Here is a 13,030-nt window from a genome sequence, read left to right as displayed (position 1 = left end):
TTTTCAGTCAATTTTTCTGTAAACCAAAAATTTCTCTAAAAAATAAAGTTTAAGAAAAAAGGAAGTTAATGTGGTAGAGAAATAACATAGTGGCTTCAGAAATGTTAAGCTAAGGCTGGGCACAACGGCTCACACCTGTAATACCAACACTTTGGGAGGCTAAGGCTAGAGGACTGCTTGAGGCCAGGAGTTTGAGACTAGTGTGGGCAACATGGTGAGACACCATCTCTACCAAAAACTGGAAAAAAAAAAAAAAAAAAAAGAAAAGAAAAGAAAACAGGCCGGGCGCGGTGGCTCAAGCCTGTAATCCCAGCACTTTGGGAGGCCGAGGCGGGTGGATCACGAGGTCAAGAGATCGAGACCATCCTGGTCAACATGGTGAAACCCCGTCTCTACTAAAAATACTAAACATTAGCTGGGCATGGTGGTGCGTGCCTATAATCCCAGCTACTCAGGAGGCTGAGGCAGGAGAATTGCCTGAACCCAGGAGGCGGAGGTTGCGGTGAGCTGAGATCGCGCCATTGCACTCCAGCCTGGGTAACATGAGTGAAACTCCGTCTCAAAAAAAGAAAGAAAGAAAGAAAAGAGCCACAGCAATCAGACAAGAGAAAGTAATAAATGGCATCCAAATCGGTAAAGAGAAAGTCAAACTGTCACTGTTCACTGACAATTTGACTGTATACCTAGAAAACCCCAAAGACTTATCCAAAAAGCTCCTATATCTGACAAATGAATTCAGTAAAGTTTCAGGATACAAAATCAATGTACACAAATCAGTAGTACTGCTATACACGAACAGCCACCAAGCTAAGAATCAAATCAAGAACTCAGGCCCTTTTATAATAGCTGCAAAAAATAAAATACTTAGGAATATACCTAATCAAAGAGTTGAAGGACCTCTCCAAGGAAAACTACAAAACACTGCTGAAAGAAATCATAGGTGACACAAACAAATGGAAACACATCCCATGCTCATGGATGAGTAGAATCAATATTGTGAAAATGACCATATTGCCAAAAGCAATCTAAAAATTAAATGCAATTCCCATCAAAATACCATCATCAGCCAGGCACGGTGGCTCACATTTGTAATCCCAGCACTTTGGGAAGCCAAGATGGATGGATCACTTAAAGCCAGGAGCTCCAGATCAGCCTTGCCAATATGGTGAAACCCCATCTCTACTAAAAAGAAAATACAAAAATTAGCTGAGTGTGGTAGCACACATCTGAAATCCCAGCTACTAGGGAGGCTAAGGCATGAGAATTGCTGGACCTTGGTTGGCAGAGGTTGCAGTGAGCCAAGATCGTGCCACTGTCCTCTAGCCTGGGCAACAGAGTGAAACTATCTCAAAAAGAAAAACAAAAAAGGCTGGGCATGGTGGCCCACACCTGTAATCCCAGCACTTTGGGAGGCCGAGGCAGGCAGATCACCTGAGATCAGAAATTCAAGCCCAGGCTGACCAACATGGTGAAATCCTGTCTCTACTAATAATACAAAATTAGCGGGGCATGGTGGGCACCTGTAATCCCAGCTACTCGGGAGACTGAGGCAAACGAATCCCTTGAACCCAGAAGGCAGAGGTTGCAGTGAGCAGAGATTGCACCACTGCACTCCAGCCTGGGCAACAGAGCAAGACTCCGTCTCAAAAAGAAAGAAAGAAAGAAAACAACAAAATACCATCATCATTCTTCACAGAATTAGAAAAAAACAATCCTAAAACTCACATGGAACCAAAAAAGAGCCCCATAGCCAAAGCAAGACTAAGCAAAAAGAACAAATCTAGAGGCATCACATTTCACCTCTTCAAACTGTACAAGCTATAGTCACAAAAACAGCCTATTACTGGTATAAAGTAGACACATAGACCAATGGAACAGAATAGAGAACCCAGAAACAAAGCCAAATACTTAGAGCCAACTGATACTCAACAAAGCAAACAAAAGCATAAAGTGGGGAAAAGACACCCTTTTCAACAAATGGTGCTGGGATAATTGGCAAGGCAAACGTAGAAGAATGAAACGGGCTCCTCATCTTTCACCTTATACAAAAATCAACTCAAGATGGATCAAAGACCTAAATCTAAGACGTAAAACCATACAAATTTTAGAAGATAATCACTACCAAACACTGGCTTAGGCAAAGAGTTCATGACCAAGAACCCAAAAGCAAAAACAAATAGATGGGACTTAATTAAACTAAAAACGTTCTACACAGCAAAATAAATAATCAGCAAACAGACAACCCACAGAGTGAGAGAAAATTTTTGGAAACTATGCATCTGACAAAGAACTAATATCCAGAATCTACAAGGAACTCAAGCAAATCAGCAAGAAGAAAACAAATAATCCCATTAAAAAATGGCTAAAAACATGAATGGATAATGCCCAAAAGAAGATATACAAATTGCCAAACATATGAAAAAATGTTCAACATCACTAATTATCAGAGAAATGCAAATCGAAACCACAATGTGACACCACCTCACTCCTGCAACAATGGCCATAATTTAAAACTCAAAACATAATAGATGTTGGCATGGATACAGTGAAAAGGGAACACTTTTACGCTGCTGGTGGGAATGTGAACTAGTACAGCCACTATGGGAAACAGTATGGAGATTCCTTAAAGAATTAAAAGTAGATCTACCATTTGATCCAGCAATCCCGCTACTGAGTATCTACCCAAAGGAAAAGAAGTAATTATATGAAAAAGACACTTGCACAAGCATGTTTATAGCAGCACAATTCACAATTGCAAAAATACAGAACCAGTCCAAATGGCCATCAATCAATGAGTGGACAAAGAAAATGTAGTGTATATATACTGTGGAATACTACTCAGCCATAAAAAGGAACCAAATAATGGCATTTGCAGCAATCTGGATGGAGTTGGAGACCATTATTCTAAGTGAAGTAACTCAGGAATGGAAAACTAAACATTATATATTCTCACTTATAAGTGGGAGCTAAACTATGAGGAATCAAAGATATAAGAATGACAGAATAGGCCTTGGGAACCTGAGGGGAAGGCTTGTGGGGGGTGAGTGATAAAAGACTACATACTGGTTGCAGCGTACACTGCTCAGGTGATGGGTGCACCAAAATCTCAGAAATCACCACTAAAGAACTTATTCATGTAACCAAATACCACCTGTTTCCCAAAAACTGTTGAAATACAAAAAAAAAAAAAAAAGAAAAAGAAATGTTAAACTAAAGTTTGTTTAGATCATCCAGGTGAAAGTACCCATCAAGTAATGAATACAGGAGTTAGAAGCTGAAGATAAGAGACTTAGGAATTATTAGGAAATTGATGTAGTTGAAACCATGGGAGTGAATGACATCACCTAGTGAGAAAATGCTGAGTGACAAGCAGAGAAAAGGACATACTCTTAAGATGTCTAAGGAGTGAGAGAAGGCTCTGGAGCCAAAGAGACCAAGAAGGAATAGAGAGATACAAAGATCAATTGGAATGTACATCACAGAAACCAAGGAAGAAGAGTTTTAAGAAGAAAACTTCAATAGGTCAAATGGTGAGGCCCACTGGGTTTAGGCAAAGCCAAAGATCTTGTGGCCATGCTAATCTGTCCCATCCAGGCTACTGCCATGGAACACTGCTTAGGACCGTTTTGTTTGATGAGTCCCACTTTAACACCACTGAGTAACTATTTATATATTCATGCTGAAGCTCAGCAAAGAAGCATGCCAGGACAACAGCAGTGCTCCAAGGGGGCAGCTAAGCAGCATCCTGAGGACCAAGATCCACATCCAAGAAAGCAGCTCATGTAATAAATCTGGAACCCTGGAAAAATTTTTTACTCTATCAGGACAAATCCCCAAAAGCCTCAGTTTCCTCATCTGTAAGATGATTGTAAAACAGCCCAGTGATTGTGAAGATTAAATGAGCTACTTTTCCTAATGAAAAGCCCTTAACCTGTGGTTGGCATTTAGGAGTCACCCAATAAATGTTAATACATATTTATTTCCTTCTTTCCTTTATAAGCTTTAAAAACTTTTATTTTTACAATAAGTAAGTCTTGCTCTGTGGCTTAGGCTGGAGTACAGTGGCACGATCTAAGCTCACTGCAACCCCCACCTCCCAGGTTCAATCTATTCTCCTGCCTCAGCCTCCCAAGTGTACTGCCGCCTCAATCTCCCAGGCTCAGGTGATCCTCCCACCTCAGCTTTCTGAGTAGCTAGAACTATAGGCGTGCACTACACACCCAGCTAATTTTTGTATTTTTTGTAGAGATGGAGTTTTGCCATATTGCCCAGGCTGGTCTCAAACTCCTAGTCTCAAGCAATCCTCCCATCTCAGCCTCCCAAAGTGCTGGGATTACAGGTGTGAGTTACTGTGCCCAGCCCAGAACTGCTAAGTCTTAGTCCAGGGTTTTGTCATCTACAGCACATAAATGTCCCAAATCTTTTTGTAAGTAATACCTTTTTCACTAATCATTATATTTGCATAAATCTGAGGTGTTTTGTTTTTGTTTTTTTTGTGATGGTGTCTTGCTCTGTTGCCCAGGCTGGAGTGCAGTGGTACGATCTGAGCTCACTGCAACCTCCACCTCCCAGGTTTGAGCTATTCTCCTGCCTCACCCTTCTGAGTTGCTGGGACTACAGGTGTGCATCACCACGCCCAGCTAATTTTTTTGATTTTTAGTAGAGACGGGGTTTCACTATGTTGGCCAGGCTGATCTCAAACTCCTGACCTCAAGTGATCCACCTGCCTCGGCCTCCCAAAGTGCTGGGATTACAGGCATGAGCCATCATAAATCTGAATTTTTAATATGGTAACCTCATTAGTAACTGCGCCAATCTACAGGGAATTCACTCTAGGGAACCTGAGCCCTCTGAACCCTCTTGGCCATCCCCAACAGGACAATGCCTATGACCAAGCTCAAGAGCAAAGGAACACAATACTTCTATTTCCTAGATTTCTTCTTCTGAATATTATTTACTACCAGTTTTATCCTTGACCTAGAAGCTGAACCCAGTTAAACAGATTATCAAGATCCTTTCACTTGGCAGGATCCCTTTTTAACCAGAAGACAAGACCCAAGATGCAAAATGTCCAGGGCTCACTCTAGTCACTACATTCCTCTGCTCCTGAAATGCCAGCAGAAATTGTACCATAAGGCAATGTTCAGTAGGTAAGCCATCTCTAAGTATATGTAGTATATTGGTTGGTGAAAATGCCACAAAGAAAAATAAAGCAGGGAAGGGGCACAGGGGTTTGTACATAGAGAGAGATTGGGCCAGTTTAAATAGAGTGGTCATACAGAAGGGGACATTTGAATAAAGATCATTCCCTGAAACAAAGACAAGATCAGTTCAAAACATAACCTTTGCAGGCCTCAGTTACTTCATCTGTAAAGCAGGGTTACTTTAGGACCTACCTGAAGGCAGGAGACTTAATGCCTCTGAGGAAGGTGTTTTTGTGGGTAACAGCACATTCTACTTTAAGCTTTGCTTTGGAAATTTCCTGTTCTCTATATCAACACAGCGGATATTACTTTCTCCTTACAAATGAGGCAACTGAAAGGCTGACTCCCTCAAACTTACCCTGTTGGTAAGTAGCAGAGGTGAGGGTAGAACCTAGGTTTTCTGACTCATAATCCAGGGCACTTTTCTCTATAACATGTGGCCTGGACTGAAGCTACAGGCAGCTCACTTCTCATAACGTGACAAGAGTTTCCCAACGGCATGCATCAGACTAATGATGGCATTCTGCATTTAGTTCAATATCTCCCTCCAAGGATCTTAAAGCACTGTATATAATTTAAGAGCTGGGCGGGGCATGGTGGCTCACGCCTGTAATCCTAGCACTTTGGAAGGCCAAGGCGGGTGAATCACAAGGTCAGGAGTTTGAGACTAGCCTGACCAACGTGGTGAAACCCCATCTCTACTAAAAATACAAAAATTAGCCGGGCATGGTGGTATGTGCCTGTAATCCCAGCTACTCAGGAGGCTGAGGCAGGAGAAGTGCTTGAACCCAGGAGGCAGAGGTTGCAATGAGCCAAGATTGTGTCACTGCACTCCAGCCTGAGCAATACAGTGAGACTCCATCTCAAAAAAAAAAAAGAGCTAAGGGAGTTTTATTTTGTCAACTGATATAACACTATTTCACCAAAGCCCTCAGAAATGGCTTTTCATTGCCAAACCTTAGTCAGTCAACTAATATTTACCAAGGGCTTTGCTAAGTACTCTAGCTCCAATCTTTTTTAAGAAGAGAGGGAGATGTAATTATGAGTATCCTAATTTCTACCATTACATTGTTTTAATAGTAGTTACTAAATAGCTTAATTCTTTCTCCTTTTCAATCCTTGTAAGCTTTGCCTTGAAACTTCATTACAGGCTCTTGGGATCAGGAAAGAAGTTCTATATGCCCAATTCTTATACCCCCTTTGCATATGGGAGGTAATCAACTTATGGATTATGAACCAGCTCTAGGGAAGAGAATTGGGACTTGAACCTAGGTCTTCTTATTCCCAGTTAGGGTTCTTGCCACTTTACCATACCAGATTGCATGTGAAGAGTGTCCCTAACCCCAGGTGTGACCCAATGATGCTATCAAGGTTTCTGCTCTAATAAACTCTTCTCAAAAGAAGGGAATGCCTCTACCATTGTACCAGGTTTCCATATGACCCTGAGTTTACGGACAGCTAAAGTACAGCCCCAGCCCCAATACCACAATCCTGGACCAAGGCCCCCAAATCTCTCTGGCATGTCTTATGGATCCACTCTGTTGATCTTACGTAGTACTTTAAACAGATGGTCCACTCTAGAGCATACCCTATATTGTAATAACTATTCAAACATACCCAACTCTCTTCCAAATTGTGAACTTCTCTGTGAGAGGGCTCTTGTCTTAGCCCAGCACCTAGCACAGTGCTTAATACAAAAAGCAGTGCTCCGAAAAGAGTTATTGTATGCCTAGCAAATGCGACTTGTTGCAGATATCATGTTGCCCAAATTACCCATGTCTAGGGTCATTTCCTTAAAATCCTCTGAAGACAGATGTGCTACTCTTACCTAAGTTAAGGCATTATGTCACCTGGGAACGATACCATGAGCAATCAAACTCATTAGCAGCACTTGGCTAACATCACTATTCACTGTCTCCTAACAGAAAATAAGGCCCGTTGGGAATGGAAGTAGGAAAAGATAAAATAGGTCAAGAAAAGCAGATAACGGTCCAGACCTCAAGGTACCACAGTGAAGACAGCAGCTGTGGTAGTTAGCACAGGGCACACAGTCCCCTGAAGTTAGCTCTAAAAGGACAGTGGGTAAGTGCTGTCAACTTAATCCATCCAGGACAATCTCTGTACAGAATTTAGCAATATGGGAGCCAATGATTCCCAAAGACACTTGCATATTTTTGCTGAGGCAAGTTTCTCAGCCTTGGATCTTCCAATTTCACATCCTCCTCCCTTCTTCTCTCTGCAGAATGCAGGAAAAAAAAAAAAAAAAAACGAAGGCCAACCAGCTATTTTCCTCTCTCAGCTGCTCCTGGTTAGGAGGAAACAGAGTTGGCCAATAGGATACCGGCACAAATCAGCCTCATCCATTTGGAAGTCACAGCCAACCAGAGGCTGTGAGCACAGTAGGAAAAAAGGGGGAGGAGACTGGAGGAGCTCAAAGTACATTCCTCACTGCTTAATGCCAGAGATGGATCCAAGATGACTGCTTTACTGCCAGCAAGGACTTCTGATAAGCTAGTCAATTAAATCTCCCCAACTGAGCATTTCTTCCTATCTTGTACCTTTGTGGGTTTCCCATTCCAATTATCTCCCTATACACAAAGAAAGACAGAGAAGGATGAAGGTGCATGCACATTGTGGGGTGGGGGTGGTGACAGCAGCATGTTTTTGCTTTTTTTCTTTTTAAACTAAAGAATAAATGAGAGAAGGTTGTATTGTAGTGTGGTAGAAAGGAAACTGGACTAAAAGTCAAGAAATCTAGATTCTGGGCCTGCCTCTGCTACTCACAAGGTCTGTGACCTTAAGCTGACTACTTCATTTCTCTGAACCAGTTTCCCCATCCAAATGAGGGTGCTGGCCCATATGATAACCACATGTACATGTAGAAGTATGTACCTTCTACATACTAGGCACTTTGCAAAACGCTTTTTACTTATTTCTATTTCTCACAAAAATGCTATGAAGTGGCTGGGCACAGTGGCTCATGCCTGTAATCCCAGCACTTTGGAGGGCCAAGGCAGGTGGATCACCTGAGGTCAGGAGTTCGAGACCTGGCCAACATGGTGAAACCCTGTCTCTACTAAAAGTGCAAAAATTAGCTGAGCATGGTGGTGTGCACCTGTAATCCCAGCTACTGTGGGGAGAGGGGGCTGAGGCAGGAGAACTGCTTGAACTCAGGACGTGGAGGTTGTAGTGAGCTGAGATTGTGCCATTGCACTCCAGCCTGGGTGACAAACAAACAAAATCCTATGAAGTAGCTATTATCTTTATTTTGCAAATCAAGAAATTGTGGCTCAGAGAGGACACGCAACTTGCCAAAAGCTATGCAGCTAGGATGTGGTTGAGTTTCAAGATCAGTTTTTTCAGATCCCAAACCCTATTAAGCCATATGCCATGGTAAATGACTTCTGAATTCTCTCTCTGTTCTAATGCTCTGAAGTTTCTTAAATTATCCCTCAATGTCAGTTTTTCTTCATTGATTTGTTCATAGCATCAAGATCTAGAAGCTAAATAGCCCAACTTGAACTTTTTATGGCCACAGTGGCAACATTCCTAATTACTCAAGGATCCTAGATCCCTGGGTCTGGAAGAGGCCTCTTCCTCCCTCCCTCCAGACATTTACTGCTCTATTACTCACACAGGAAGAAAATCAAAAAAGGCCTTCAAGAATAGAAGCCTCCTGAATTCATCTATCCCCTTTAATTTTTCTGTAGTAACTACTAAGGCAACAGAACTTGTCAAAGTAGCAAACAATATTCATTATTTCTCATTTATTTTTAGTTATTTGTTCCTGTGTGTAATCCAAAAGTCAGTAGGGCTTGAAGGTGACTGTACTCCTTCTCATTAGGGCAAGTCCATTTTCACTGTGCACTAGCCAATGCTGCCCTAAAATCAAGGGACCTCTTGCTGAACTGATGAGCACACACAAGCACTCTGATCCCACCCTTTAGTGGCTTCTGTTCGAAAGCAGCCTGACTCACACATTCTAAACAGATCACAAATAGGACAAAATAATATTTAACAAACAAATAAAGTGTTAAAACAGAAAATAAGCAATGTGTTAAAGTGTTATGTAATTCCTCACCCTCACCCCCACTGGTGCTGATAGGTAGTTAAGAGAAAGCATTCTGACTGTAAGCAGAGTTTTACTTCAACCATTTCAGGCATAATAGTGACTAAAAAAGGGAAATGCAGACAGGGACAAGGATGTTCAGAAAAGCCATAAAATCTAGACACTTGACTCAAAAAGAAAAAAAAAGACTATGTATCTCAGAGAACAGGTGCAGACAGAGGTCAGAAATAATAGGGGAAAAGTTACCCTAGAGTTTAATCAAAAGAGATCTGTCAATATTTGGCTTTTTCTGCAGGAGACTATCCAGTAGAAGCAATTAACATAAAGCAAATTCAGATGAAGAGCTACCGTTTGTCCCAGGCTAGCAAGGGAAATGGTACTCTCAGACTTCTACTAGCAGTGTATGAGAGTACCATTTCCCTTGCTAGCACGGCTTAGCCTTTTTGGAGGGCAACTTCTGTCTCCATTAACATTTAAAACTTCTCTCCAGCAATTCTATGCATTTATGACAAAATAATTCAAGATTTTTTCTAATAGTACTGTTTATAATAACTCCCACCATTAGGGAAATAGTTACATGAACTGGAGACATTAGTTCTTTAGAATAATATTACATTTTTAGGTACAAATATTGCAAGATTTTCAAGGTATACTATTAAGAGAAAAAAAGCAAGTATGGTATAACCCTCTGTATAGTGTGCTCCCAGTTATGTAAAAATGAAATAACAACTTCAAAACACTCACAAAACCATGTAATATTCCTCTACATAAGTGCACAGAAGGGGATCCAGAAAGACATATACTAATTTGATAACAGTGGTTACAAGAATTTGGGGAGGATGAAAGGGGTATTCTCTGATCTATATTATTAATCTCGCAGTTGGAGACAGGGAAAGAGTGAGGATGAACATTAGCCTAGATTAAGAGACATGAGTTCAGATCTTCACTCTGCCACTTACTAGTCCCATAATCACTGGCAAGCTGCTTAATCTTCCCAAAGCCTTTAGAATTACCTAGCTGGCTCATGGGGTGCTGTGAGGTTTAAGTGAGAATGTATACAGCACTTTCCACAGAGTTCACCACAAATAAGCACTCAACAGATGGTAGCCATTATTTGTATTATTAATAAATTCAGTATCAAAAACTTGATCCGTGAGATCATTTCAAAGAGAATCTTTATGACACTTGAATACGACTTATTCTTTAGCCATCACTCTTTTTAAAATCATGAATTCTGTGAGTTTCAGTCACTAAATTTTAGAGCTGGAAAGGATCCTTCAAGTTCATCTCACCTAGTGGTTCCCAAATTTGACTACACAGTAGAATTAGCTAGAAAGCTTTCTGGGTGGGGGAATATTCCAATGTTCGATCTCAGATTGAATTAGAATTTCTGGCAGATAGGATCAAAATGATCTCTATTTTTTTTTGTACAGAGCTTCAATATCTTCACAAATACTCATACACGCACAGAACAACTTTATGGAGGGGAAATAAGGTACAAAAGTGGAAGAAAATTTCATTGCATTCCATTTTATAGCATTTAAATTTTTTACCTAATCAAAAAATAAGTCCTTAAAAATTTTAAATAATAAGCTTCCCCAGGTGAATCTAACAAAATCTACACATTAGAATGAGGGTCTTTATGCTTTGTGCCAGAAATTCCTCTTCCAAAAACCACAGAGATTTATGTATAAAGATGTGTGTGTCATCATAAAAGGAAGAAAACCTAACCAAACAACAAAAACCTGGAAACATTCTAAATATATAACAAGTAAGAAATGGTTTTACAAATTTTGGTATATCCACAATGGACTATGACATGTTCATTAAGAATGTTTTTGTTTTGAGACAGGATATCGCTCTATAGCCCAGGCTGGAATGCAGTGGCACAATCACAGCTCACTGCAGACTTGATCTCCTGGGCTTAAGCGATCCTCCCACCTAAGCCTCCCAAGTACCTGGCTCTAGAGGCACAAGCCACCATGCCTAATTTTTTGTATTTTTTTCTGTAGAGATGGACTCTCCCTATGTTGCCAGGCTGGTATTGAACTCCTGGGCTCAAGCAATCCTTCTGTCTCAGCCTTCTAAAGTGCTGGGATCACAGGCGTGAGCCACTGCACTTAGCCAAGTATATTTTTAATATGATATTTTAATAGTATAGGAAAATATGACACAATGTTAAGGGAACAAAACAATATAAATGTGTATAAATTGCCTAATCGTAATTTTGGAGTAGGAAGGTGGTGGGAAATACCTATGAAAAAATGAAAGGAAATATTTTACATACAAACACAAGCCTGTGCCCTTTTTTTTTTTTTTAATTTTTTTGAGACAGAATCCTGCTCTGTCACCAGGCTGGAGTTCAGTGGCGTGATCTCGGCTCACTGCAACCTCTGCCTCCCAGGTTCAAGAGATTCCCCTGCTCAGCCTCCCGAGTAACTGGGACTACAGGTGTGTGTCACCACGTCCAGCTAATGTTTGCATTTTAGTAGAGATGGGGTTTCATCATGTTGGCCAGGATGGTCTCAATCTCCTGACCTCGTGATCCACCCACTTCAGCCTCCCAAAGTGCTGGTATTACAGGCGTGAGCCACCGCGCCTGGCCCGCCTATGCCCTTTTCTCTATACTCTCCACTGCGTCTCTTCAGGCCTGCCCCTATTTAGCCACGCAGGCTGGCTTCAACTCCCATTTAGGAACCTACGCAATTTATCCTATTGAGTTACCTATCTTATTTATCACATAATTATATCTTACTTACCATCATACTTTTTGCAACTTTCAAAAAATAAGAACTCCCTTCTGAGGACAAATACCTGCCACAACTAGGAATGTCACAGACTCTAAAGCCACAATTCTACCTTGATAAATGGTTGTATATTAATTAACACATTTACTTAATAGCTGATAACATGTAAGACTTTAGTGCTACTTGGACCTCACTCTAAAGACCTGTGTTTCTTCCATCAAAAAGGGCCCCATCTCTGTGGACAGATAAGACACATATATATAAGAAAGAATAAGTAACAATATATAAAAAAGGAGTACAGATATTAAGTGCTACAGGAGTTCACATTTGTATGCATATGTATATGCAGAATGAGTTACTGCACTTTGTTGAGTTTTTTAAGGCAGGGTCTCACTCTGTTACCCAGGCTGGAGTGCAGTGGCACAAACCATAGCTCACTGCAGGCTCGAACCTCCTGAACTCAGCAATCCTCCAACCTCAGCCTCACAAGTAGCAGAGATCATAGGTGCATGCTACCATGCCTGGCTAATTTTTTTTTTTTTAATTTTTAACAGAGACAGGGTCTCCCTATGTTGCCCAGGCTGGTCTCAAACTCCTAAGCTCAAGCAATCTTCACACCCCAGCCTCCCAGAATGCTGAAATTATAGGTGTGAGCCACCATGCCTGGCCAAGTTACTGCACTTCCCTGTGTACATCTTTTCCCTACCCCACTAAACTGTAAACCCCTCAGATGTTGTAGTTCTACCTCATTCCTTATTTTTGTATCTAACCCTAATACTTAATATGTCTGACAGATAGTGGGTGCTTAAATATGCAAATATTTTGAGTGAATTGATTATTATAGCAGGAATAATGGTAGTGGGCAATGCCATCTAATTAAATGAATGATGGTAAGACGGATATAAGATACTACTTGCCCCTGATGCATTTCAGACTGAAAAAGGTTGGGTTAAGGGCCATCAGAAGGATCTGCTAACCTGCTGGATACCTTACAGACATCATTTCTTGGT

This window comes from Sapajus apella, unplaced genomic scaffold (genome assembly GCF_009761245.1).
Source record: "Sapajus apella isolate SASKATOON/1434 unplaced genomic scaffold, GSC_monkey_1.0 scaffold151, whole genome shotgun sequence".
In the NCBI taxonomy this organism is placed as follows: Eukaryota; Metazoa; Chordata; class Mammalia; order Primates; family Cebidae; genus Sapajus; species Sapajus apella.
The sequence above is the reverse complement of the archived record's forward strand: the minus strand, read 5'-3'. Positions refer to the sequence as shown.